Source organism: Pleurodeles waltl, chromosome 7 (assembly GCF_031143425.1).
Source record: "Pleurodeles waltl isolate 20211129_DDA chromosome 7, aPleWal1.hap1.20221129, whole genome shotgun sequence".
NCBI classification, from domain to species: domain Eukaryota; kingdom Metazoa; phylum Chordata; class Amphibia; order Caudata; family Salamandridae; genus Pleurodeles; species Pleurodeles waltl.
Genome location: NC_090446.1, coordinates 745076105 through 745101509, shown reverse-complemented (window position 1 = coordinate 745101509; position 25405 = coordinate 745076105).

Sequence of the window (25405 nt, the reverse complement as noted above, 5' to 3'; positions counted from 1 at the left end):
GGGACCCATAGGGTCCAATGTTAACCAATGCAGCAATGCCCGGCAGTCTTCGACCGCCTACCGCGATGGTGTACAACGCCAGTGCAGTTACCTCACATCCCATTGTCCCACTTCAGAGGTCAGGGAGCCGCCATTTCAGGGGCCCACATGGCTTCATTTTCAACTGCGTCACACATACCTAGGCCTAGACTCAACACATATACAGGCCACCTTTTGTGTATGATTGGTATTCTGGGTAAACTGTGGGTACGTACCTCTGAGTTGTTTGACTCTGTGCTTGCTGTTGTCCTTCATAGGCACCGTCCGCTGGGACATGTGAGGGGATGGCGCCATCCTCCGGTGCACCGACCGTTGGTAGACCTGTCGACAATGGAGGAGCGACATTTGACAATCACCTACAGGCTTGACCGTGCCACAATCCAGGAACTGTGTACCCAGTTGGAGCCAGACCTGATGTCAGCAATCCGCCATCCCACAGGAATCCCCCCTCAAGTGCAGGTGTTGTCAGTGCTTCATTTCCTTGCATGTGGCTCTTTTCAAACAACTGTGGCCATGGCATCAGGGATGTCCCAGCCTATGTTTTCCAACGTATTGTCCAGAGTGTTGTCTGCCCTACTGAAACACATGCAGAGCTACATCGTTTTCCCTCAGGTGGAGGATTTGCCTACAGTGAAAGGTGATTTCTATGCCAGGGACATATCCCCAACATCATAGGTGCCATTGATGGGACACATGTGGCTTTGGTCCCCCCCCCCAACAGGAGTGAACAGGTGTACAGAAACCGGAAGAGTTATCATTCTATGAATGTACAGATGCTATGTTTGGCAGACCCGTACATCTCCCATATGAATGCCATGTTCCCTGGCTCAGTGCATGATGCCTACATCCTGCGGAATAGCAGCATCCCTTATGATATGGGTCAAATCCAGAGGCACCGTGTGTGGCTATTAGGTGAGCACCTGGAAGCAAGTCAGTGGGAATGGTTGTCTGGGTCTGGGGTTATCCCTCCAGGTTAGTGTGTGTCTAACAGTTGCCCCTCACCATTTGCAGGTGACTCTGGTTATCCCAACCTGTCATGGCTACTGACCACAGTGAGGAATCCCAGGACCAGGGCAGAGGAACGCTACAATGAGGCCCATGGGGGAACTAGGAGGGTGATCGTGCGGACCTTCGGCCTCCTGAAGGCCAGGTTCAGGTGCCTCCATATGACAGGTGGATCCCTATTCTACTCACCAAAGAAGGTGTGCCAGATCATCGTGGCCTGCTGTATGCTTCACAACTTGGCTTTGCGACCACAGGTGCCTTTTCTGCAGGAGGATGGTCCAGATGGAGGAGTTATTGCAGCTGTGGAGCCTGTGGACAGTGATGAGGAGGAAGCAGAGGAAGAAGACATGCACAACAGAGACTCAGTGATCCTGCAATATTTACAGTGACACACAGGGAAGAATACAAACCTGCCTACTACATGTACTATAACACTACTACCTCTCTACTGTCTGTCGTTTTCACCCAGTGTATGGTCACTGAGTTGTCACTTTCCCTTACGGTTTCACAGATTTGGGTCCCACTATGTGACATCTGCTTAGATTCCTCATGGACTAGAGCTGTGTGACATAGGTATGTTGACATTACTATTTTAAAAAACATTTTGTCACTGTAATTGCTAATACACTATTTTGAAATCACAGACAGACTCCAGATCATTTTGCGCTTAAGTGTGTTTATTTAAATGCTCAAAATTGGAGGGGGTAGTGAAATGGTGAGTGGTGATGGCGGAGGAGTGCCCATGGCAGAGTCCAGTCTATTAGTCTCACAGGTGCATTTCCCATATGGGCATAGGAAGTGGAGCTGGGGCAGTTCAATTATGGACAGGGTGACAAAGTGGGACAGTAGGATGACAATCAGGGTGGTCTCATTTCTTGGCGGGGGTCTTGGCATCGTGCTCTGTCTTGTTCCTGGATCTCGGGGACCATTTGCGGGGTGGTTCTCGCTCTGCAGGGGGTGGGTTGCTGGTGTGGTGGTCCTGTGGCGGGGCGTCCTGTCCACTAGCGCTGGCGGAGGTGGTGGGCAGTTCATCGTCCATGCTAGTGTCAGGGGCCCCTTGTAGTGCCACAGTGTCCCTCCTGGTGTTGAGTACTTCCTTCAGCACCCCTACGATGGTGCCCAGGGTGGAGCTGATGGTTCTGAGTTCCTCCCTGAAGCCCATATACTGTTCCTCCTGCATGCGCTGGGTCTCCTGAAACTTGGCCAGTACCGTTGCCATTGTCTCCTGGGAGTGGTGGTAGGCTCCCATGATGGAGGAGAGGGCCTCGTGGAGAGTGGGTTCCCTTGGCCTGTCCGCCCCCTGTCGCACGGTAGCCCTTCCAGTTCCCCTGTGTTCCAGTGCCTCCGTCTCCTGGACCGTGTGCCCACTACCACTGCCCCCAGGTCCCTGTTGTTGTTGGGGTGGTGGGTTATCCTGGGTTCCCTGTAGTGGTGGACACACAGCTGATTGACGTGTCCTGGGGACGGAGGCATGGGCCCGCTGGGTGGGTGCTGTGCTGGTGTTTCCATAGGGGGGAAGGTCTGTGGTGGCCTGTGCCTGTGTGAGGGGAACCGACTGTCCAGAGGTCCCCGATGGTCCGGGCTGGTCATCTAGATCCAGTTGGACAGAGGTGCTGTCATCACTGTGGGCATCTTCTGTTGGTGGTGTGGACATGTGTGGACCCTCCTGTCTGGTGACGTTGGGTAGGGGTCCTGCAGGGGTATAAAAGGATGTATATTAAATCTGTGTGTGTAATGGTGTGCAATGGGTGGGTGACTGTGTACCCCAGTTCTAGCATTCCTGTGTGGGAGCTTGTGTGATGATGGTTTAGGGGGGTGTATGGGTATGTGCAGTGGGCATGCTTTGGTGATGTGTGTCCATGCTTTGTTGTTTCATGCAGGGCTTAGTGTTGGGATGGGTGGTTTGTGATGTTGGGACATTTGTGAGGAGTAGGGGTGCTGGGGGTGAGGGTGAGGGTGGGGGTATGTGATAGCATGCAGGTAGGGTGGGGGATGTAATAGTAAAGCTTTGACTTACCAGTGTCCATTCCTCCACCTACTCCTGTGAGGCCCACAGGATGCAGAATCACCAAGACCTGCTCCTCCCATGTTGTTAGTTGTGTGTGAAGAGGTGAGAGTCCGCCGCCAGTCCGCTGAACCGCCAGGTGGTGTCTTGAGACCACGGAACGCACCTTCCCCCCGTAGGTCGTTCCACCTCTTCCTGATGTCCTCCCGATTTCTTGGGTGCTGTCCCACTGCGTTGACCCTGTCCACTATTCTTCGCCATAGCTCCATCTTCCTTGCAATGGAGGTGTGCTGCACCTGTGATCTGAAAAGCTGTGGCTCTACCCGTACGATTTCCTCCACCATGACCCTGAGCTCCTCCTCCGAGAACCTGGGGTGTCTTTGCCGTGCCATGGGGTGGTGTTGGTGATGTGTGGGGTGGAGTGTGTGGTGATAAGTGTGCTGATATTTAGTGGTGTGTTGTGTGAGGTGCGTGGAAGTTGTGTGGGTGATGGTGTTGTGTGCCTGTGGATGCTGTTGTTCTTGCTGGTGGTGTTTCTCTCTGGCCTTCCCTCAGTACATTTGTCGTAGGGGTTTGTGGGTGATGTGGGTGTGGGTTTTATATTGTAATGGGTGTGTGGGAGTGGTGTGTGTATGTGTATCAGGTGTGTGTATTTGGAATTGTCCAATGTGGCTGTGTTTTGTAAAAGTGTGTGTATTTTGAGCGCGGCGGTGTGTACCGCCAATGGAATACCGCGTTTCAAAGACTGCCGCGTGGATTCGTGTGTCGTGATAGTGTGGGTGTATTTCTGTTGCCGTGACGGTGTCGGTTTTGTCATCGCCAGTTTATCACTGACCTTTGGTGTGCCGGACTTGTGTGGGTGTCTGAATTTTGGTGGATTCCGAGATGTGGGTCATAATAGCTGTGGTGGAATTCCGCGGCCGCGGCGGTGTGTTGGCGGCCTTCTGCACGGCGGTAAGCGGCTTTTACCGCCAGTGTTGTAATGACCGCCTTAGTGTCATATTTAGCCAACTTTAATTGGCTGGTCGCTGAGACATCCTGGCCAGAGGAAAAACAAGCGGCCTTGTTTTACAAGGGACTCAAAGAAGAGTTAAAAAATATCTTGGCTCAAATCGACCCGCAACCCACAGACTGTCAAGAATTATTAAACCTTGTCTTGAGGCTTGACCATCGTTTAACTGAGCGAAGAGGAACGCGTAAAAAGACGGAAAAATATTCCTTGCGTGTTCACGATAACAGAGACTCAAGAAATCTGAAAGAAAGAATGCCTGAATTGATGGAGATTGGAACCATCAGGAGACCTTTGACCCAAGATGAAAAGGACCTACGCAGAAAAAATTTACAATGTCTCTATTGTGGGCGAAAAGGTAATTTCTTCAAAGACTGTTCGATCAAACGAAAGAACAAACTAGGTCCAGTTCAGAAAGTTGCAGCCAATGCATCAGTCAAGTCGGAAAACTAAAACACCCAAGATGCAGAGAAGGGTTGCTCTTGGGTGTCACTGTGGACTCTTCACAATCCAGACATCTCAAATTGGGAATAAGAGTTCAGGTCAAGAAAAAGACCTACTTCAAGAAGGCTCTAGTCGACTCTGGGGCTACTAGAAACTTTGTTGACGCCCAAATGGTTCGTGCATGGGGGATCCCATGTATTGAAAAGAAGACCCCAGAAATCATTCAGGCAGTTGATGGAAAACTCTTAACTGGAGGTCCAGTATCTCTTCAGACTGTCCCCTTGATAGTAATTTGTGAAGGTAAAAATCAAAGAAAGAAACATAAAGAGAAACTTATCCTTGACGTGATCCATGCTCCCCAGTATGGGATAATTCTTGGCTTGCCATGATTAACTCATCACAATCCAGAGATTAATTGGGCAGAACGAAAGATCGTGTTCTCATCAGTGCTACGTAAAGAACAATGTCTCCAAAGGACCTAAGAATCGGAAGTTCGCAATTCTTACATAGCTACTGCCGCAGAAAAAGAAGTCCAGTTGCCCAGTATTCATCTTTTGAAGATGTATTTAATGAGAAGGAAGCAGAAAAGTTACCTCCCCACAGATCTTAAGACTGTCAAATTGATCTCGTCCCAGGTGCAATACTTCCCAACTGTCGTGTGTATGCCCTGTCAGAACATGAAAATCAACATTTACGAAAATATTTGGATCAATTCTTAGAGAATGGTTTCATCCGCCCCTCTAAGTCTCCCACAGCTTCTCCTTTGTTTTTTGTTCCAAAAGCGAATGGAGAGCTTCGAACTTGTATCGACTATAGGGGTTTGAACAAAATCACCATCAAGAACAAATATCCCTTGTCTCTAATTCCGGTCTTACTGGAACAAGTAAAGAAAGCAAAAATCTACACGAAGCTTGATCTTCGAGGCGCTTACCATTTGGTCAGAATGAGAGAGGTTGAAGAATGGAAAATGGCATTCAAAACTTGATATGGCCTTTTTGAGTACACCGTTATGCCTTTTGGTCTGTGCAATGCACCAGCAGCATTTCAATTTTTCTTAAATGATGTTCTTAGAGAGTACCTCAATATCTTTGCCATAGTCTACATTGATGACACTTTGATCTACTCAGATAATGAAAACTAACATGTTCAACATGTCAAGAAAATTTTGTCAGCCCTTCGTAAACACCATTTATATAGCAAGCTAACCAAGTGTGAGTTTCATGTTACCACAGTTGAGTTTCTAGGGGTCATCCTTACCCCTCAAGGTATGGTGATGGCAGAAAAGAAAGTAAAAGCTGTAGCAGATTGGCCCATCCCTAAGACTGTTCGTGATGTACAATGTTTCCTGGGATTTGCACATTTTTACCGGAGGTTCATCAACCATTTTAGCCAGACTGTAGCTCCAATTACTAAGCTATTAAGAAAGAAAGAGACATTTGTATGGTCCCCAGAAGCCGATCAAGCCTTTTTAACTTTGAAAGAAGCTTTTTCCACTGCCCCAGTTTTGACTCATCCAGATGCGGATCGACCTTTCATAGTGGAAGCTGATGCTTCAGATGTGGCGATAGGAGCCATTTTGTCAAAACGAAACAAAGACACTGGTCAGCTTCATCCTGTAGCTTATGTGTCCCGGAAGTTGAATGAAGCTGAACGGAACTATGTCATTGCTGAAAAAGGGCTTCTGGCGATTCGTGACACTTTTAAAGAATGGAGACATCATTTGTTGGGAGCCAAATATACTGTCACAGTATATACTGATCACCGTAACCTTCAATTCATGAGTTCCGCCAGACTTTTGACTCCTCTGCAATTACGCTGGATGCTGTTTTTTGCCGAGTTTGATTTTGTGGTAACTTTCCGGCCTGGTAAAGATAATCGCAAAGCTGATGCCTTGTCCCGCCAAGAGTCTACCACATTGCCTGCAATTCAACCCTCCAGAGCTATCATTGCTCCTGACAAGGTCCTATGTATCATAAAAACAGAAGATTTCTTTGAAGACATCCGCAATTCGTTCACTGTTGAAAAATGGCAGACATGGGTCCAAGCAGATCAAAAAAAGGTTTACCCTTTCATGGCGCCCGTTTATTCGTGCCAACTACCAAACTTCGCAAGATAGTGTTTCACTGGTTGCACATTATACCTAAGGCAGGTCACCCAGATATTCCTAAAACACTTGAATTAATCCAACGCTATTTTTGGTGGCCTCCCTTAACAAAGGATGTAAAAATGATGGTAAACAACTGTGAAGTCTGTGCTCGCACAAAAACAAGTCATTCAAAACCGAAAGGGTTGTTACACCCACTCCCAACCCCAAGTCGTCCGTGGGAGCACATCTCTATAGACTTTATTACAGGTCTGCCAGTGGTTCAACAACATTCAATCAAACTGGTGGTAGTAGATAGTCTCACAAAATATGGACATTTCATTGCCTGTAAGAAATTACCTACCTTTAGTGAACTGGCAACTATCTTACTGAATAGAGTAGCTCGTTATCATGGACTGTCAAAAGTGCTCCTCTCCGATCGGGGGTCGCAATTTGCCTCCAACTTCTGGAAGACATGGTGTAAAACACTCCAAGTGACATCTACTCTATCTACGAGTCACCATCCTCAAACAGACGGTCAAACGGAGAGACTGAATCAGACTTTTAAGCAATAACTACGTGTCTATGCTGAAAAAGCACTCCATTCTTGGACATCAATGCTCTGATAAGCTGAGTTAGCCTACAACAACTCTTTCCACACTTCTACTGGCGTTACACCTTTCTTTGGGTTGTTTGGCTATCATCCTCACACTTTGCCTATTACAACTCCTCAAGAAAGCTCTCTCACCCCAGATGTGTCAGAAACAATTCAACATTTGCATCAAACTCAGAAATTGATTCAACAGCATTTAGAAAAGGCCAAACAAAAATACAAAAAGCATTATGACAAGAAACATTGTGAGGGACCGCAGTATCAACCAGGTGACAAAGTGTGGCTTTCCACAAAAAATATAGACTTTAAAAGGAAACACATGTTCAACCCTAAATTTATAGGTCCTTACACTGTTCTTCAGCAAATCAATCCTGTGACCTATAAACTGCAATTGCCAAAATCATTCCAGATTCATCCAGTGTTCCATACTTCCCTCTTAAAAAAGGCTGTCCAAAAAATCCGCCCCCATCCAGCTCCTGTTCTAGTACATGGGGAAGAAGTATACGAAGTCAAGAAAGTGTTGGACTCGAAACTGAGAGGGCGTAACCTATGGTACGTAATCTCATGGAAAGGTTATGGCCCTGAAAATAATTCATGGGATTCTGCATCTGATGTTCATGCCCCAGTACTTGTGAGACGCTTTCATAGTATCAATCCAGACAAGCCAGCCCCTAGAGCGCGCCTGGGAGAGGGGAGTACTGTCAACACCAGGACAATGCACACTCTACGGGCGTCTAGAATACAAAAAACAAACACTCTCAAGATAATGTAATCTATGCATTGTAATGATATGTTATTGTTTAACCTTTTGCATTGCAGAATTCAATCCAAAAGATTCATTTTTAAGGTGCTTATAAATACTGTACATTTGCAATGTATTGCTGCAGGTTTTCAGAGTGAGTCAGGGTGTGGTCCCTTTCCAGGCCCTTCTAGAAGCTTTCCCTGCAGTATGCTTTGGTGTGGCTGTGGGCTGGGCCAAAACTCTATAAAAGGGAATCAGCCCAGCTCCAGGTGCTCACTATTCAGAGGTCCTGGGGCAGAACAACAGCAAGTTCCTGAGCTCCGATTCCGGTGGCCTACCTTGACATCCCAGGCCTCTGTGCTTCATTCTTTAATGGTGATTCCTAGTCAGGGCGGAAAGGAGGAGGTTGGGCTGGGCCCCCGACTCCGTATTCGTTGGCGCTCTAATTCTTGGGCCTAATTTTGGATGTTAATAACATTTTGCTTCTGCATGTGTAACTGTGCATTTAAAACTTTTCATAGCATTTGCATGCACGCATTTGAATCGGCAAGATGCGCGATTCTTTTCTTGAGATTAATTTGTGTTATTCATTGTGCGCTACCATTCCTTGACAATTTCATGGTAGCATTCGAATCGGCAATGTGCGCGATTCCCTCATAGTGTGTAATTCTTGATATTCACTGTACGCTACCATTTTCTTGGCAGTTCCATGGTGACATCCGAATCGGCAACATGCGCGATTCAACTCTTGTGTGAAATTCTTGGTATTCATTGTGCGCTACCATTTCCGAGGCATTAAACTGTGGCATTCGAATCGGCAAGAAGCGCAATTCTTTTCTTGTGTGCCTTTCAAGTTATTCATTGTACGCTTTCATTTCTGAGGCATTTTAATGGTGGCATTCGAATCGCCAAGACGCGCAATTCTTTTTCTTGAGAGCTTTTCATGTTATTCATTGTGCGCTACCATTTATTGGCAGTGTCATGGTGGCATTCGAATCAGCAACACGCGCAATTCCTTCCATGAGTGTGAAATTTGATATTCATTGTACGCTATCATTTCCGAGGCATTTTAAAGGTGGCATTCGAATCGGCAAGTTGCTCGATTCTTTCCTTGTGTATAAAAGATGTCAATTACTGTGCGCTACCATTCTAAGACTTTTCTTTGGTAGCATTTTTGAGTTGACAAGTTGTGTGATTTATTTCCTTGAATATACATTGTGTAATTTCATGGTGCACAATACTTTATGGTGTTTAGTACACATATAAAAACCTGCAATGTGCGCACGTTATTTTTTCCATGCTAAAGAAAGTACTTGAATCTGAAAGTTCTATTTAGCCTTTTCTTGTCTCCTTCCCAGGTATTTGGTCATCAAAAATCCTAGTCAGTTCTAGAATTATTCTAGGGTTGTTTCATGTTTTCAGAAATGACAAAGCTAAGAGTTATAGCATGGTACTAATTTCATGAGATGTAATTTTGATGTTGTGTTTTAACCTCTTGCTTCCTACAGGTCTCCTTCCCAGCTGTTCCCTTCCTAATCCCCTTTTCCCACTTGGACTCTCTTAGACGCTGTGATAAATCTAATCAGAGTATTGGAGCTGTCTGGTGGTGGAAGTGTTGGGAATGTGTACAGACCCCGAGGATCTGGTGAGTCTGACATCCACTACCTCAGTCCTTGGCAGGATGAAGTACTCTGGGCACAAAGCCCCCTCCAGAACCAGTGGAGTAACACATCCACTACCTCAGTCATTGGCAGGATGAAGCACTCTGGGCACAAAGCCCCCTCCAGAACCAGTGGAGAAAGGCATCCACTACCTCAGTCCTTGTCAGGATGAAGCACTCTGGTCACAAAGCCCCCTCTAGTGGAGACTGTTATCCACTTGAGGGACTGTGGCTTTGCACTCCCCAGGATAAAGCAGTGGGCAAACCACCCACTGGAGAGACTGTGGCTTTGCCCTCCCCAGGATAAAGCAATGGGCAAACCACCCACTGGAGAGACTTGAGAGACTGTGGCTTTGCAATCCCCAGGATAAAGCAGTGGGCAAACCACCCACTGGAGAGACTTGAGAGACTGTGGCTTTGCACTCCCCAGGATAAAGCAGTGGGCAACCCATCCACTGGAGAGACTTGAAAGACTGTGGCTTTGCACTCCTCAGGATACATCAATGGGCATGGAGCCCCCTTGTGGAGCTGGGGTCGTGCACTCATCCGGCTGAGGTGCCCCACTTCCCTTCCCCCTGATGTGCCTGTTTCATTTCGATCTGATGCCCCAGCAGTGTTCTCTCCGTTTTGAGTCTGGTATCGAGTATGGGCAGCGCCCATGCATTTTGGGCCCAGTGGTCCACGGACTATGAATGGTGCACTAACCGGACTTGTATTGTTGGTGTACATAATTGTTTATACTGTATTTAGAGTTTTGACTAATGGAGTTTTATTGATTACAATTGTTACAATTCTTTCCTTTTGTCATTGCGTTCTTCCGGGGGGGTTGGGGATGTAAATGTAATGTTGCAGCATGTATTTGTGTGTATGTTGTTGTGGGTGAGGGTGAGGGTGGGGGTGTCACTCTCCTTTCCCTCCCCCCTCCCCTGTGTTGTAGGTGCAGTACTCACCGTGGTTGTCGCCGCCGTCTTTTGTGCTCCTGGTAGAGGAGCAGGAATACTATTGCAGGGAGTATTTGGAGTTCTGGATCCATGGCGTCCTGGTTCCTCGTGGGTTGTGTAGAGGTGAGTGTTTCCGCTTCCAAGTCCTGTTTCTGCCATGTTTTTGTTCACGTTGAATCCTCCCCAGAAAAGGTGGCGGATTGGCCTCTCATAATAGTGTGGGCGGTACATTGTCTTCCGCCTGTCTGTTGGCGGTGACCGCCGTTGTGTTTGTTTCTACCACTGTGTTAAATTGAAGTGGCTGTCTATGTTGGCGGTTTCCGCCGTGTTCGTGATTCCATTTTTTTTAACGCCGGCCTGTTGGCGATCTTACCGCCGCTTTAACACCGACCGCCAGGGCTGTAATGAGGGCCTATGTGTCTTTGTATTACTAGTTAGTATAGCATCACAGTCAATTAAAGATGAAGCTCCACCAGTGCGCAGCCATCTTGTTTTCTTACACTGTTCATGGTGCTAGGTATGTTTTTTTTAAATCCCTTCTCAATCTTTCTAATCTACTCCTCATGTTTATTCTTTGTATTAGTGTGTGTTTTTGTGTCTATGTATTTTATGCTTTTTTCGCTTTTTTGTGTTTTTCATCACTTTTTTTTGTTGCTTATTTTTCCCCTTCCTTCCTTCCCCTCTTCCTTCCTTCCTTCTCCTATTTCTTTTAGTTACCTCACTCAGTGCCATGGCAGAGCGAGGTGATCAGGGGAGTGCGGTGAGAGGCGCCCCCCACACCGAACAGCCAGTCGCAGCAGCTGCCTACCTTGCGAATAGAGTCACAGCCCAGGAGTGTAGTGCTGGGCAATCTCTTGTGAGGTGGAGACAGCAGCATATCTGTTTTTGTGCTGGCACCAGGTGGCAGGCCTGGAAGTGGCCCCTGCGTGAGCATCAGAAGAGATGCAAGAGGGTGAGCAGGTGTGTGCGGTTCACCAGCCAAGTCCAGCACACCATCCAGCAGCTGTCACACCACTGGCCAGATATACTAGACCGGGAGAAGGACCTGCTAGACATTGAGATTCTGGGGCTCGATGAGTATTACCTATTTGTTGCATTTGTGTTCTACAATTCTCCAAATAGCATGCTGCTCACACTCAGAGGTAAGTTACATTTAGCTAACATTAAAAATATTATTACGTGATCAAGTTTGAGTAAGGCAGGAGCTAGGCGCTACCTAATCATACTCACTAGCACTTGCTTTGGCTGATTATTTAAGAAGCCATTGCAGCCCCCTCTGTCCTCCTCTCAACATAGTGAATTAGTGATATCAGTGAGATTGCATTCTCTGTGTGACAAACAATTTCACTGTGTAGCGTAGTACTAATATGCATACTTGCGTGCAAAAAAGGGAGACTGAGTTGGTCAGTCGATATAAGTACCATAGGTCATCTGATTTAGATAAGTACAATATTACTGCCTTTGCCTGTTATAATAATTTTGTGGAGACTAAGGCGGTCATTCTGACCCTGGCGGTCAAAGACCGCCAGGGCGGAGGACCGCGGGAGCACCGCCGACAGGCCGGCGGTGCTCCAATGGGGATTCCGACCGCGGCGGTAAAGCCGCGGTCGGACCGGCACCACTGGCGGGCTCCCGCCAGTGTACCGCCGCCCCATTGAATCCTCCAAGGCGGCGCAGCTTGCTGCGCCGCCGAGGGGATTCCGACCCCCCCTACCGCCATCCAGATCCCGGCGGTCCGACCGCCGGGATCCGGATGGCGGTAGGGGGGGTCGCGGGGCCCCTGGGGGCCCCTGCAGTGCCCATGCCACTGGCATGGGCATTGCAGGGGCCCCCGTAAGAGGGCCCCTACATGTATTTCACTGTCTGCTGCGCAGACAGTGAAATACGCGACGGGTGCAACTGCACCCGTCGCACAGCTTCCACTCCGCCGGCTCGATTCCGAGCCGGCTTCATCGTGGAAGCCTCTTTCCCGCTGGGCTGGCGGGCGGCCTGAAGGCGACCGCCCGCCAGCCCAGCGGGAAAGTCAGAATTACCGCCGCGGTCTTTCGACCGCGGAACGGTAACCTGACAGCGGGACTGGAGGCCGCCCGCCAAGGTCAGAATGAGGGCCTAAATGTACCACTAATCTATTTTTTAACTTCTTTACTTCTTACATCAGCATCACAAGGGCAGGAAGAGGGGAGGCACTGAGGCGGGTCCATGAAGACCTAGGGAGGAGACAATGGCCACAAGTGCCACTGCCGAGGGCTTTGTTCATCCCTGTAAGTCCTGTTATTTATTATGATCATTTCCCTAAATTTTACCTCTGCCAACCAATATATACTACTTTTAATTTTGACTTGTTTATTTGTTTATAGTGTCTCTTTTTTCCAACTCCCCTATCAAGTTTTTGTTAAATTCCTGTTATCCCTGCATTATTTTTTTTTCCTTATTTCCTGCTTATTTTTTGGTAGCTGACTTTTTACAGTCAGTACTAGTCTGTATATTTCTTCTGCTTTGTAGGTAATCTTTCCCTCTCCCCTATATATCTTGTTGTACTGTAAGACTGAGAACCAGTTTTTGGTACTTTACTGTTTACTGTAAAGATTATAGGCCCAAGTAAACTAGAATTACAAATATTATTGACCATGCATGTATGTTGAGAAGGCTTTATTTTTCTTGTTCATGCTCTAACAGTTAACGAGAGAGTGGCCATGGTCATGGACCACCTCCCTCAACCTCATATGTTCTGCTGTGTAATGCATTTATACAGTATACCAGCAGTTCCCATGACAGTGAAGCATTGCTGGAAAGTATAAGGTTCCATTGTATTTGCCAACCAACACCATATGTCTTTCATTGACCATTATTCTTCCACCCCTTCGTTGCACTTCAATGATTCAGAGTCGTCATCATAGGCTATATCTCTGCCCCTCCATTACAAAATGTTTTTGGATGTCTTGACTACCTAGCTTTTTTAACATTGTGAACCAATCAAATGGCCAGAGCAACATTTTTGATAGAAGATACTGCAGTGCTTACCAAACTGTGGTGATGTATTGCTGTTGTATTTTTTTGATAAAAAAAGTTAAGAGAAGGCATCGACATCTAAAAACTGTACAATGTTTTTTTACTAGCCACACCTGCAGGAGGAGAGTCAGTTGGAGGGGTAGAAGCTGCAACAGGGACAGGCAGTGGTAAGTCACATTGCTTGCTAATTGACAATTACTATTATCCTCATTAGCTACAAGGGTCTCATTGTGATTCATGATCATGAACCTCCACTTTACCATCTGCAGCAGTGGTTGAGTTATGGCCTCTTCTATCTGCACCTCAGCAAACGCTCATCTAATGTACGCTAAAAATGATGGCTTGATTGAAACGGGAAAGAACTGAAGGTTAAAAGAAAGGATGGGTGAAATGAGTGAAAGGAAGGATGCTTGGGTGGTGAAAGGATATGTGGGTGAGTATTGGGTAAATAGATGGATGGGTGAAAGGATGATTGAAAGAAAGGATAGATACAGAACAGAAGGATTGGACATTCTGGTGAAAGACTAGATGAGAGCAAGTAAAGCTTAAATCATGGTAGCCATGGGTGAATATAGTAGAAAGAATGAAAGGATGATTGAATAATTGCTTGGATGAATAAACAAGGGAGCTCTTCTTGAGAGGGGCATGCTGCTCACTTAATTTGCTTACTTTTTTTAGGGTTATCAAAGCTATGGTTCAAAGTGGGGGGTGTTTTAATTTTTGTTCTAATCCCTTGACACACTGTATATTTTAAATGACCCACCCAATCACCTCTTAATACTTCACTCCTTTATTCTTTCCTAAGTTCGTTCATCCCAGCCTACAAAAAAAATGGAAACCCCATTGCTGGCATGTACCCATTTTTATGGCCATGTGAAGTGATTCCAAAATATGTATTCACTGTTTCCCATAACTGATTCATTTTATGCCTATTCAGATGTTTCCCTTTAGAATGTCATCTTTTACAGTGACTGAATAAGCCAAAGCTTAGGCACATGAAGAATCGATGATCTGTGACACCTCTCCATTTAATAACAAAAGCTCTAATACCACCCTAATCCCATTACCTTACTCTGCAGCAGAGTAGGGCAAGTTTCCTTTCCTTACTGCCCAGCAAATTAATTTGTTGGAAATAATTTGTGGTAGTGGGCGAGAGCAGTGAGTAGGGTGGAACTAAAGGCATGATTTGATTTAAATTTTGGTGTACGGGATAACCTGTGATTAACGTGCCAAATAAAATCTAAATAGCCCTTTCTTTTCCCTGTAGTGTGGTGCATCATATTTCCCACCGTCTATTAAGGCAGACAGGATAATAATATCCACATTTCATATGCGTTGTGTGTGACATAGCATCTTATTTATTATTCATCTGCCTCTTTAGGTTAGAAAGTGAATGGCATTTGAAGAACAGCAGGGCCATTGGAATTAAAGATAGATAATTGTCAATTACACTTGCCCCAGCTGCAGACAGTAGCAAAGTACCCAAATCACTGGCTAACCTGCATCCATTAATTAAGCACATCAACTTGTACTCCATAGTGCATAATGCCTTACTCATTAACAAGTGGTAATTTATTTTTATTTTTTCAAAAGTGTGTGTTTAGTTACTAGAAAAGCCTTTAAAAGAAAACAAAATCACTTTTTTAATCTGATATTATTCTGCCTTAATTATTGTCTGCCAGACAATCAGTGCTTTTTATGAGAGGCATTTGTGGGTATAAAATAAGATTGGCTCTGTGACTATGTGTATAATCACATCAAATTCCAAGGGCCCTAGGTGACCAGCAATATACTGCTACTGTGCCACCCACTACTTAATTTTAAACAAGTGTTTGCACAGAGCATTGTTTACAATATATCTTTTTTCTTTTTGTTTTTCTTGAAATAGCCAGTCCTGCTGATTCAGCAGCCGTACCACCCACCAGCCAGGAGATAGCGGCCTGTCTGTGGTGGCAGAGACTGGAGACTATCTAGTGGGAATACCGTTGGCCCTGGAAGATGAAGAGGTGGAGGTAGCTACCTCTGAGACAGGCCCCAATTCAGCAAGCCAGCCCCAGCCTCATGACCAATACATCGCCAGCACTGCCACCAGCTGTCTGGGGCGCTGGCTGCCACTGTTGCCACTCCCTTTGACCTTCAAAGGACATTGCTGTGGCCCACATTGTAGCGGCTGAACCGCCTGGAGAGGTGAGTGGAGAGCTGCCTGGAGAGGATCAAGCAGAGCCTGACCCATTCCAGACCCAAGTCGACAATGTCCTCTTCTGAGCCCTTTTATTATTTGGTGGGAGGAACTTGTGTGTTAAGCGAATTGGGACCAAGATTTTTTGCACTTTGAACATTCTTTGTGGACTTTTGGTTCTTTTGTTGTGGACTTTTGGTGGACTTTTGGGGGGGGAGGGGTGGTCCTATTTTGGATGGAACGGGTGGGTTTTCTAGTTGCAAAAAATAAAACAGGATATTTTATTTTACTTCATTTATGCCCCAAATGTTTATTTTGGTGTTTTAGTTTGCACTGATGTCTTTTAGTGTTGCCTGTTTTTTAAATCTGCTAAAAAAAGTGTATGCAATTTACTTATACCTTTGCTCTACTACCCTCTGTAACTATATTGACCGCTAGGGGCTGATTGTCATTGCCTGTTTTGCTTACAAAAACCTATTTATACATAAACAACATCTTCAGTAGAAGTTAATTACTAACTAAACAAGTTCACTTCAATCCATAGCTTTCCTCTTACCTGAAAGATGAAGTGATGGCTGATACCTCAGTCTTCTTACTGCAGGATTTTCCCAAGGTGGCATCTTATCTTAAGGGGGTGGTAGTAGTAGTGACAGGCTAGCGCTCTAACAGGGAAGACACAAGGTGCTACTCCCACCTATGGAAACTCCAACTGGAGGATTAATCAAAGGGTTATCCATCAATGTCAGCTAGATTACAAGAAAACAGAGAGTTAGTGGGTGATATATTATATCATAACTTTAGGAAGATTGGGACCAGACTACCACAATGACAGTACTTGACACACAACAAAGAATACTGAATATGATAATGAAAACTAGCAATATCACTTCTTCTGAGCAACGGGGAGCTAGTATTTAATAAAAACTAAACATAGGAAATGAAATCCTTGAGTCAGGAGTGGCTGGACAAGATTAAGCATTTCAACAACACACAACACAAGGCCTTAATGATGATGTTGATGGGGCCATTGTGGAATATTGCTCAGGTAATAGAAGGTCATGCAGGGAGTTGCTGTTGCTTTCACCACATTCACCCCAGCAAGTGTGTGATCTATTCAGGGTGTAAAATAAAGTCACACCTCAATAAATCACAACCTCCCTAGAGCCCTCTTCGGATACGCATTGCAGGAAATGTGTGTGAAAAATTCCACATTTTGTCGATTTTTTGTGAAGGAAATCTTTGTCCAGGACGAACTTGAAATTGAAGTCAATCTCCTTGGAGTCTTCTTCAGATACGTTGCATGGGAAGCCTCAGTTAAGTTTTTAAGTTCAGACTTAGAAACTTTTTTGGAGCTTTTTCTCTGAAATGTCAGACGACCCTTCACAGCAAGCCGATTTCAGTTTGACATCGTCAGATAGCCTTTCCATGAGCCCCCAGTGAAATTCTGGAAGTCTAGGGCACCGGAGCTTTTCATCAGGATGAACCTGCAAGGCAGGCCGGCTTGTCTCATGACATCAGGTCAGTCCACTTATGGAGCTTTTTCCCAAGGTTGCTCCAAACTTCTCCAAACTTCCAGATCTTCTTTCAGAAGGTTTGTTAAGGTCTTTTAGGAGTCCACAACACACCCAAGGGTTCCAGAAGCTCTCTCTTGCTCTTTGAGGGTTAGGGCTCCAACTCCCAGAATGCACCTGGCCTTAACTCCAAAAATGACTGTTGGTCACTGGTCTGCTAGTCGGTTTCTTCAGGGCTTGATGCAGGGGACTCTGGTCAGCTATTTTCTACCTGTAGCAAACAGGGAGTCCTTTCTGGAAGTAGTAGACAACAGGCAAAGTCCTTTTAGTGGTGAAGTCCAAGTGTGCATCTGGTGGAGTCCTTCAGAGTGCAGTGTCAAAGTGCAGGTCAGGGGTCCAGCAGGGTAGTGCTTCTTCTTCTTGTCTTATTCCTTGTAGGGATCTGAGATGGGATGCAGCTCTGCCAATTCTATCCTTTTTCCTGGGGTGGAAAGCAAAGGAGCCTCTGTCCAATCCTGTTCAGGCCACCACACTCTTGAGTGATCACTTCCTGAGAAGTGTGGCAAAATATCAATGCCAGGGAGCAACAGTCTCCCAAAATTCAAGATGGCAAAATATAATCTCAGAGGTAAGGTCTGGCTGAGCCCACCCACTGGTGTGGCTACATTTCCCTTCCTTAATATAATCGGGGGCACCCGGCTGTCTGGGTTTGCGTGAAATGGGGAAGGTACAGTTGCTGTCCCAAATGTCCTTCCCTCTTTCCAAGACCAGTTTGACTGCTCTCCCCTCATCCTGTTTCACCATCTGCTGATGCAGATCCCCTCCGACCAGATGCTTCCTTTGTGTCAGACTAGGCCACTTCACACCTCATCAAGGCAATATGGCTCAGGCTGCCAGAAGCTGACCAATCATAGAAGGACACTGCAGAGCTGAAACTGGTAACGTTTAGAAATAGTTCTAAAACGTTTTGCTACAAGTTATATTAAATTTAACAGTGGCAAGTTGTTGGATTTATCAAAACTTTTAATTTGACAGCAACCATGCCATATTTAGCACCCTCCTAATGAAAATATGGTCTGACAACAACAACAAGGAGAACAAAGAACACATGCAAGCCTACGACAAAGAAAGACACACTGGCTGTATGCACAAAATTGCCAGCTACATACTCAAACAACAACCGTGAACAAGGAATCATGGAGAACAAATTATACATGCTAACCTATGGACTTAGAATACACAAATAGCTCCTGGAAATACAGCATGGAGAACAAAGGCAAATTGTGGACAATGACAAACACACAGGCACACTGTTATAAGGAGGCATGGTGGCAACACTGAAGAAAACACTAGCATTAATTCAGCATTGCAAAACACGAAAATTAACTGATCTATAAATAATTCATAACACACATTCTCATATGCCATCAAATATACCCTAAAATATTACACTTTTTACTACAAAAATGAAACAAAAGCCAGCTGTTAGAAATGGGGTCTCTAGTTAGCAGAGGTATACATCCTTTTCCAAGTAGGGACCACAATCCTAGTCAGGATAAGTCACACACAATCCAAATTGTCCCGTGCCCACCTTCTGGTAGCTTGGTACTGAGCAGTGAGGCTTAACATTGAAGGCAATGTGTAAAGTATTTATGTAATAAATCATACACTAACACTGTGAAAACACCACAAAAATACACAACACAGCTTTAGAAAAATTGATAATATTTATCTGAATAAAATAAGGCTAAAACGACAAACATTCAATGGGCACAAGTTTGAAATATCACTTTTGAAAAGTTTAAGAGTCTTAATCCTTGGAAAGCAAACAATTGTCTCTTTGTTACACACAGTACCTGGTATGCTTAAAAAATAACGACGTGCAGAGACCGCAGGGGAGGAGATGCATGGAAAAATAAGGTGTGCGTTGGATTTTCCGACGCTCCACAGATGTTACGTCATTTCTTTTCACGCTGCAAGGGGCTTGCGCCGCTTTTTGGCACGCATTCTTGGCTGCTCACTGCGGGGATATTTTGATGCCCAGCGACAATGTGGGGAAAATCCTTGATGCACTGGAAGAAGACACGGGTGCTGCGTCGATCTGGTAGGCAAATTGCCTAATTTTCCATCGCAAGGCAGGTGATGCATTGAATTTCCACTTGGGAAGATGGGCTGCATTGTTCCGGTCAGCTGTGCAGCGATTTGTCGGTCGCAATGCAGACTTCACATTGATTTCGGCCGGCGGTGCATCAATTCTCGATGTATAAGGAGTTTCCTGAAGAGATGAAGGGGGTCATTCTGACCCCGGCCGGCGGCGGTAGCCGCCGGCCTGGCTGGGACCGCCAGAAGACCGTACCGCGGTCAAAAGACCGCGGCGGTCATTCTGGGTTTCCCACTGGGCTGGCGGGCGACTGCCAAAAGGCCGCCAGCCAGCCCAGTGGGAAACACCCTTCCACGATGAAGCCGGCTCCGAATGGAGCCGGCGGAGTAGAAGGTGTGCGACGGGTGCAGTAGCAGACACTGAAATTCAAAGTGGGGCCCTCTTACGGGGGCCCCTGCAATGCCCATGCCATTGGCATGGGCACTGCAGGGGCCCCCAGGGGCCCCACAACACCCCTCACCGCCATCCTGTTCCTGGCGGTCGAAACCGCCAGGAACAGGATGGCGGTGAGGGGGTCGGAATCCCCATGGCGGCGCAGCAAGCTGCGCCGCCATGGAGGATTCCCATGGGCAGCGGAAAGTCGGCGGTACACCGCCGACTTTCCGTTTCTGGCCGCGGCTGTACCGCCGCGGTCAGAATGCCCGGCGGAGCACCGCCAGCCTGTTGGCCGCCGGGGTCGGAATGACCCCCGAAGTCTTTTTGGCCCTGAAAACAGGAAGTAAGCACAATACAGGCCCTTGGAGAGCACTTTTGGGGAAAGCAGAGTCCTTCTTAGCAAATTCAGAGGCCAGCAGGGCAACAGCAGGGCAGTTGACCTCCTTGGTACACACAGGCCAAGGTGTTACCTCATTGTCAGAAATGACTGCCACACTGCTGGCATACACACTTTAGGAGACCTCTACTGTGACGTGGCCCTTCTCTTGCTCGACTAATTGATCACAGAAAACTGCTTGCCCGCAAACACTTTCTACTCTACAACTTCTTGACTGTGACACTACGAAAAAAGTGGGGTAACATAACACAGCAAAATCAAGCACATCTTACAATGCAAAACCTTCATGCAATGAAATCAGGTTAATGTCTGATGCACTGGTTCTCCAACTCCCTCTACATACATGCAGCAATGTCACTTGTTCTCCTTCTTTGTCACTCGGAGTATGAACTCTTCATCCATGCACAGATGAGAAGTGGGCTGCCCTGCGAGAAGGCCTGACTCGGATTCCCCATAATGCCCGCTTTAGGCTTATCCAATGTTATATCGTCCACACAGCCTACCTCACTCTGTCCGAAATTAACCATTATTTTAATCGTACAGACAAAGCTTGTCCTTCTCTGACTGATGCAAATCTACTCCATATGCTATGGGCCTAACCATCTATCTATATTTGCAGGGTGTAGTATCTTACCTCTCTGCCTGCACAGAAGGCCCTAAACTTAACTCGTGGGAGTTTATTGGGGGAATAAGAAACATAGGCCTTCATTATGAAAATGGCGGTTCGTTCCGCACCGCCGGCGGTAGAAACCACCAATAGAGGAGCAGTCCGGACCGCCAAATAATTAACCAAATGAAAGTCACGCATCCCGCGCACTACCCACCGCCAGGAAAGGAGTCCCGCTGACAACGGCAGAGACCGCCCACAGGCCGTCAGAAAGGCCCAACCTGCCCATCAAATAATGAACCACCATTCCACCACCAGTTCCGGGGCGGGAACCACCGCCACACAAAGCCAGGTGGAAAAGAAACAAATAGAAGGAAACACTCACCTGAGCTCAACAAAACTTGCAGCGGCAGCCATGGACAGAAAGCTGCAGATCATGCCAGCCTTGCTCCTTGCCATATATCTACACGACCGAGACCGCCGATGAAGACGACGACGGTAAGTACTGCAACCTATGACACAAGGGAGGAAAGGGCAAAGTTACATACCCATCCACACCACCCACCCCGCAAAGCCCCCCCAACCCTTCCCAGCAGCAATAGTCAAACACCCCACACCAAGAGGGACGTACCCGACCGAAGGCCACTGCAACTTGGCCATAGGACATACAATAGCACCACAGCCATAAATGATTTAAACAAACACCAGGGTGGAACTGCGTGCAGCCCAAACACAGGACACACATAAACTTTATTCAGTAGCTCACTGAGCTAAATGATGATAACAGGGCCAATGGCCAGTCCATAAAAAGTCAATTTTCATTGGCCACAACTGGCCACACCTGACTCCCACAAGTGCTGGGTACTCCACTCAACAGGGCACTATAGGGGGATCCAGGCACCTCACGGAATGAGAGCGGATAGGGGATTTACAACGGGGGTGGGACTTTGACTTGCGTGAGGAGGTTGGAGGGGGGTGGGCTTCTCCTTTGAAGGGGGTGTGGGCTGTTTGATTCGGGCAGAGCAGGATGCCCTAGGCTCTGAGTGGGCTGTCTTCTTAACTGGAAATAGGGCACGGGAATGGGAAAGCTGGACTAGGGTGGGCTGCGATGTGGAAGGAGCGGAAAGGGCAAGGAGGTGGGCACGTTTCGGGACAAGATGGGGTGGGCCAGTGGGTACGAACAGGTCTACACAGGAGAGGAAATGTTTCTTCGGAGCAAATGGGGTGGGTGTGGATGAGGGCATGGGAGTGGAGGCAGAGGGAGATGATGTATGGGGTTTAGGTGTGCGTGTAGTGAGTGCTGGTGACTGCTCAGTATGCTGTGGTGTGTAGGATGTCTGATGGGTGGGTGCCTTGGTGCGTTTTAGTGTTTTGGGAGGTGGGGGGTGGACACAGTGGGAGAAGACAGACAGCTAGTGTGGATGTATGTTGGGTGGGTGTCTGCAAGTCTTGTGAGTGTGCTGCATGTGTCAAATATAGTGGAGGTGGTGAGTGCAGGTGTGGTGTATGGGGTGCATGTATGGCTGTCTGCTATTGTGGTGAGTGCAGGAAGAGGAGCAGTAACAGTGAGTGAAGGTGCAGTGCATGAGGGTGTGCATGTAGAGGGGACAGACAGGGATGCAGAAGAGGTGGGTACACTGGGGGAAGTGGACGTTGTTATGTGTGCAGGTATCTGTTGGCTGTGTGAATGCTTGAGGTTGGAGGTGGGGTGCCTGTGTTTGGAAGTGTGTTTTTTGTGTGTTGATGTGCTTGACTGCGTGTCTGGATGTGTGCCTTGGACGGGTGAAGGGAGTGGGGTGCTGGAAGGGGTAGAGGAGGTTGGAGGGGGGACGGAACGGCCAGGAAAACTGGCTACCGTCCAAGAGGAGGCCAGAGCCTGAAATGATCTCTGTAGGGCAGACACGGCACTGTGAAAATGGTTGTCTGCCCTACAGAGATGGTTCTCAGGAGGTCAATAGCCTCCTCTGTGAGGGCAGCAGGGCTGACTGGGGCAGGGGAGGAGGTGCCTGGGGCGAAGGAGATGCCCACCTTTCTGGGTGGGCGGGCACGGCCAACTCGGTGGGGAGCAGAAGGGAGGGCGCTGATGGTATGGGTGGTGGCGGAAGATCTCACGGTCGTGATCGTCCACTAGTGTCCGCCACCGCCGGAGGACCCCCATCGGAGGAGGTTTCAGAGTTACTACCCCCTGTGGTAGTAGCCTCTCCCGTGGAATTCCCCTCGCCCTCCCACCTACTCGTCCCTTGGGTGTCCGTTGTCTCTGTCTCCGAGGATCCGTGGGCCGCTGTCTCCCCACTACCCGGTGCTTCAGCTCCCTTGCCTAATGTTGATGCTGTACCAGACACACAAAAGAGAACATGGATGGGGAGACAAAACAGGAGAGACACTTGTAAGTAGCTGAATGCTGATACACAATGGCCAGACGTACACCTACCCAGCAGACACACCCAACAGGCAGCACCGTCCACTAGGCCCATGACCATGGCCCTGACTACTGAGCAGTATAGTGACCTACACCCATATCCTGTCACTGCATTGAAGCTGAGGTAGGTGAAACCTGACATGGACACCTCTACACCCTTGGGGGAGCAGACAGTAGCTGGACACCAGTCAAAAACCCTGCTTTAAGCACCATGAGCCCTATCGCACACAAACTCATCCTTCCAGGCTGAAGTATGGGCTGTGAATGCTCACCCCCTTGTGACTGCTGTGCAGCCTTCAAGCGCCCATCCAGGTCTCGGTACACCACCGCCAGGATCCTTTTCATGAGGGGGGTCAGTGCCCGACAGGCACCCCTACCACATTGGAAGGACTTTCCCAGCTGGGCCTCAGTGATCTTCCGTGCCCAGTGCCACAGGTCCTCCCACCTCTTACGACAGTGGGTGCTTCGCCGGTTGTAGACCCCCAGGGTCTGTACCTCCTTGACAATGGCATGCCAATGTGCCCTCTTCTGGTGGGTGCTAACCTAGTAGGGAGACACAGAGAAGAAACACAGAGGTCAGGCACCTGCACGATGGCAATAGCTGGCTGATTGTTAGACATAGGACAACAGTACTCCGAGACATGCAGGGCAGTGGCACGCAACATTCCATGCACCAAGCCCCATCCTGGCTCACAGGAGCGCACATCAGAGCAATCCACTCCATCCATTGCACACACAGTGCCTCCCAAACCCGGACTCACCTGTACCTCTGGCCGGCCGTAGAGTCAGCCGTACAGGGGCAGGACCCCTTCCACCAATTTCTCCAGTTCTTCTTGGGTGAAGGCCGGGGCCCTTTCCCCTGCACCACGTGGAACATCCATAGCCAGAGGCAGGCCACAGCAGTACACAGAGTGGAGTACTTGTCCACACAGGATCAGGGAGTCAAGTGATCACACAATGACGAACGCACGTACGTTCCATGGTGGAATGCACCATGACTGCCGGCGGCGATCATTATACACCAGGATTTCCCGTTGGCATCCATGTTATCCAGTGAGGGTGCGAACAGCGGTCAAGACTGCTGTATGCTGTGACGTCAACCGCTAGAGGTCTTAGGTCACTTCCACAACGAAGGGGCAGAACTACATTGGGCAGACATTTAGACATCACCTACGTATCTTGAAATTCAATTTAGTCACAATCCTGAGCCTACTAGCCATATGAAGCACCTATGTCTCTATCCATAGAGTATATAAGCACACATAATTTACTCCGTTCCCTCTTATTGATGTCAATGTACATCTGTCAGGTTGCAGTTATTGTACAGACACTACTATGAAGAATTGAGTGAATGTTTATAGCAAATATGCCAGTGTATGTGTGCACATGACTCCTTGTTCTTAACCCTCACAGGTACCGACCCTTGTGGCGAGGAAGGGCACCATCTGTGGAGACCATGGTGGAGCGTCAGATCATAATCACTTACAGACTCACACGTGCAACGATTCAGGACCTATGTGCATTACTGGATCCTGCACTGACTCCTGGAAATCGTAATCAGCATGCCATTCCAACTGAGGTGCAGGTGCTCTCCGCACTCCATTTCCTGGCCCCAGGCTCATTTCAAGTGGCAGTGAGGCATGGGTGCTGGTTTCTCACAGCCAATGTTCAGCCTTGTACTGACAAGGTTTCTGAATGAATTTGTATAACATCTGCAATCCTATATGCGATTCCCCCAAAGTGCTGAGCTCCCTGCCATCAAGTCAGACTTCTATGCCTTTGCAAACACTCCCCATGTTATTGGTGCCATCGATGGAACCCACATACCCATCATCCCCCCAAGAGTGAGTGAACAGGTGTACAGAAACACGAAGAACTTTCACTCCATGAACATCCAATTGGTATGTACAGCAGACCAGTACATATCCCATGTGAAATCCATGTTTCCGGGTTGAGTCCATGATTCATTTGTTTTGAGGAACAGTAGTGTGCCACAAAAGATGGAACAACTCCAAGAGGACAGAGGGTGGATCATAGGTAAGTGTACCTGTCACTAACTGACACATTGCAGAAAAACAGCCTGTCAGACTAAGGACATTCCAATGACGACTCTGTATTGACCATTTTTCTAGGTGATTCTGGCTATCCAAACTTGCGTTGGCTCTTGACACCAGTGAGGAATCCCAGGACGGATGCAGGGAGGAAA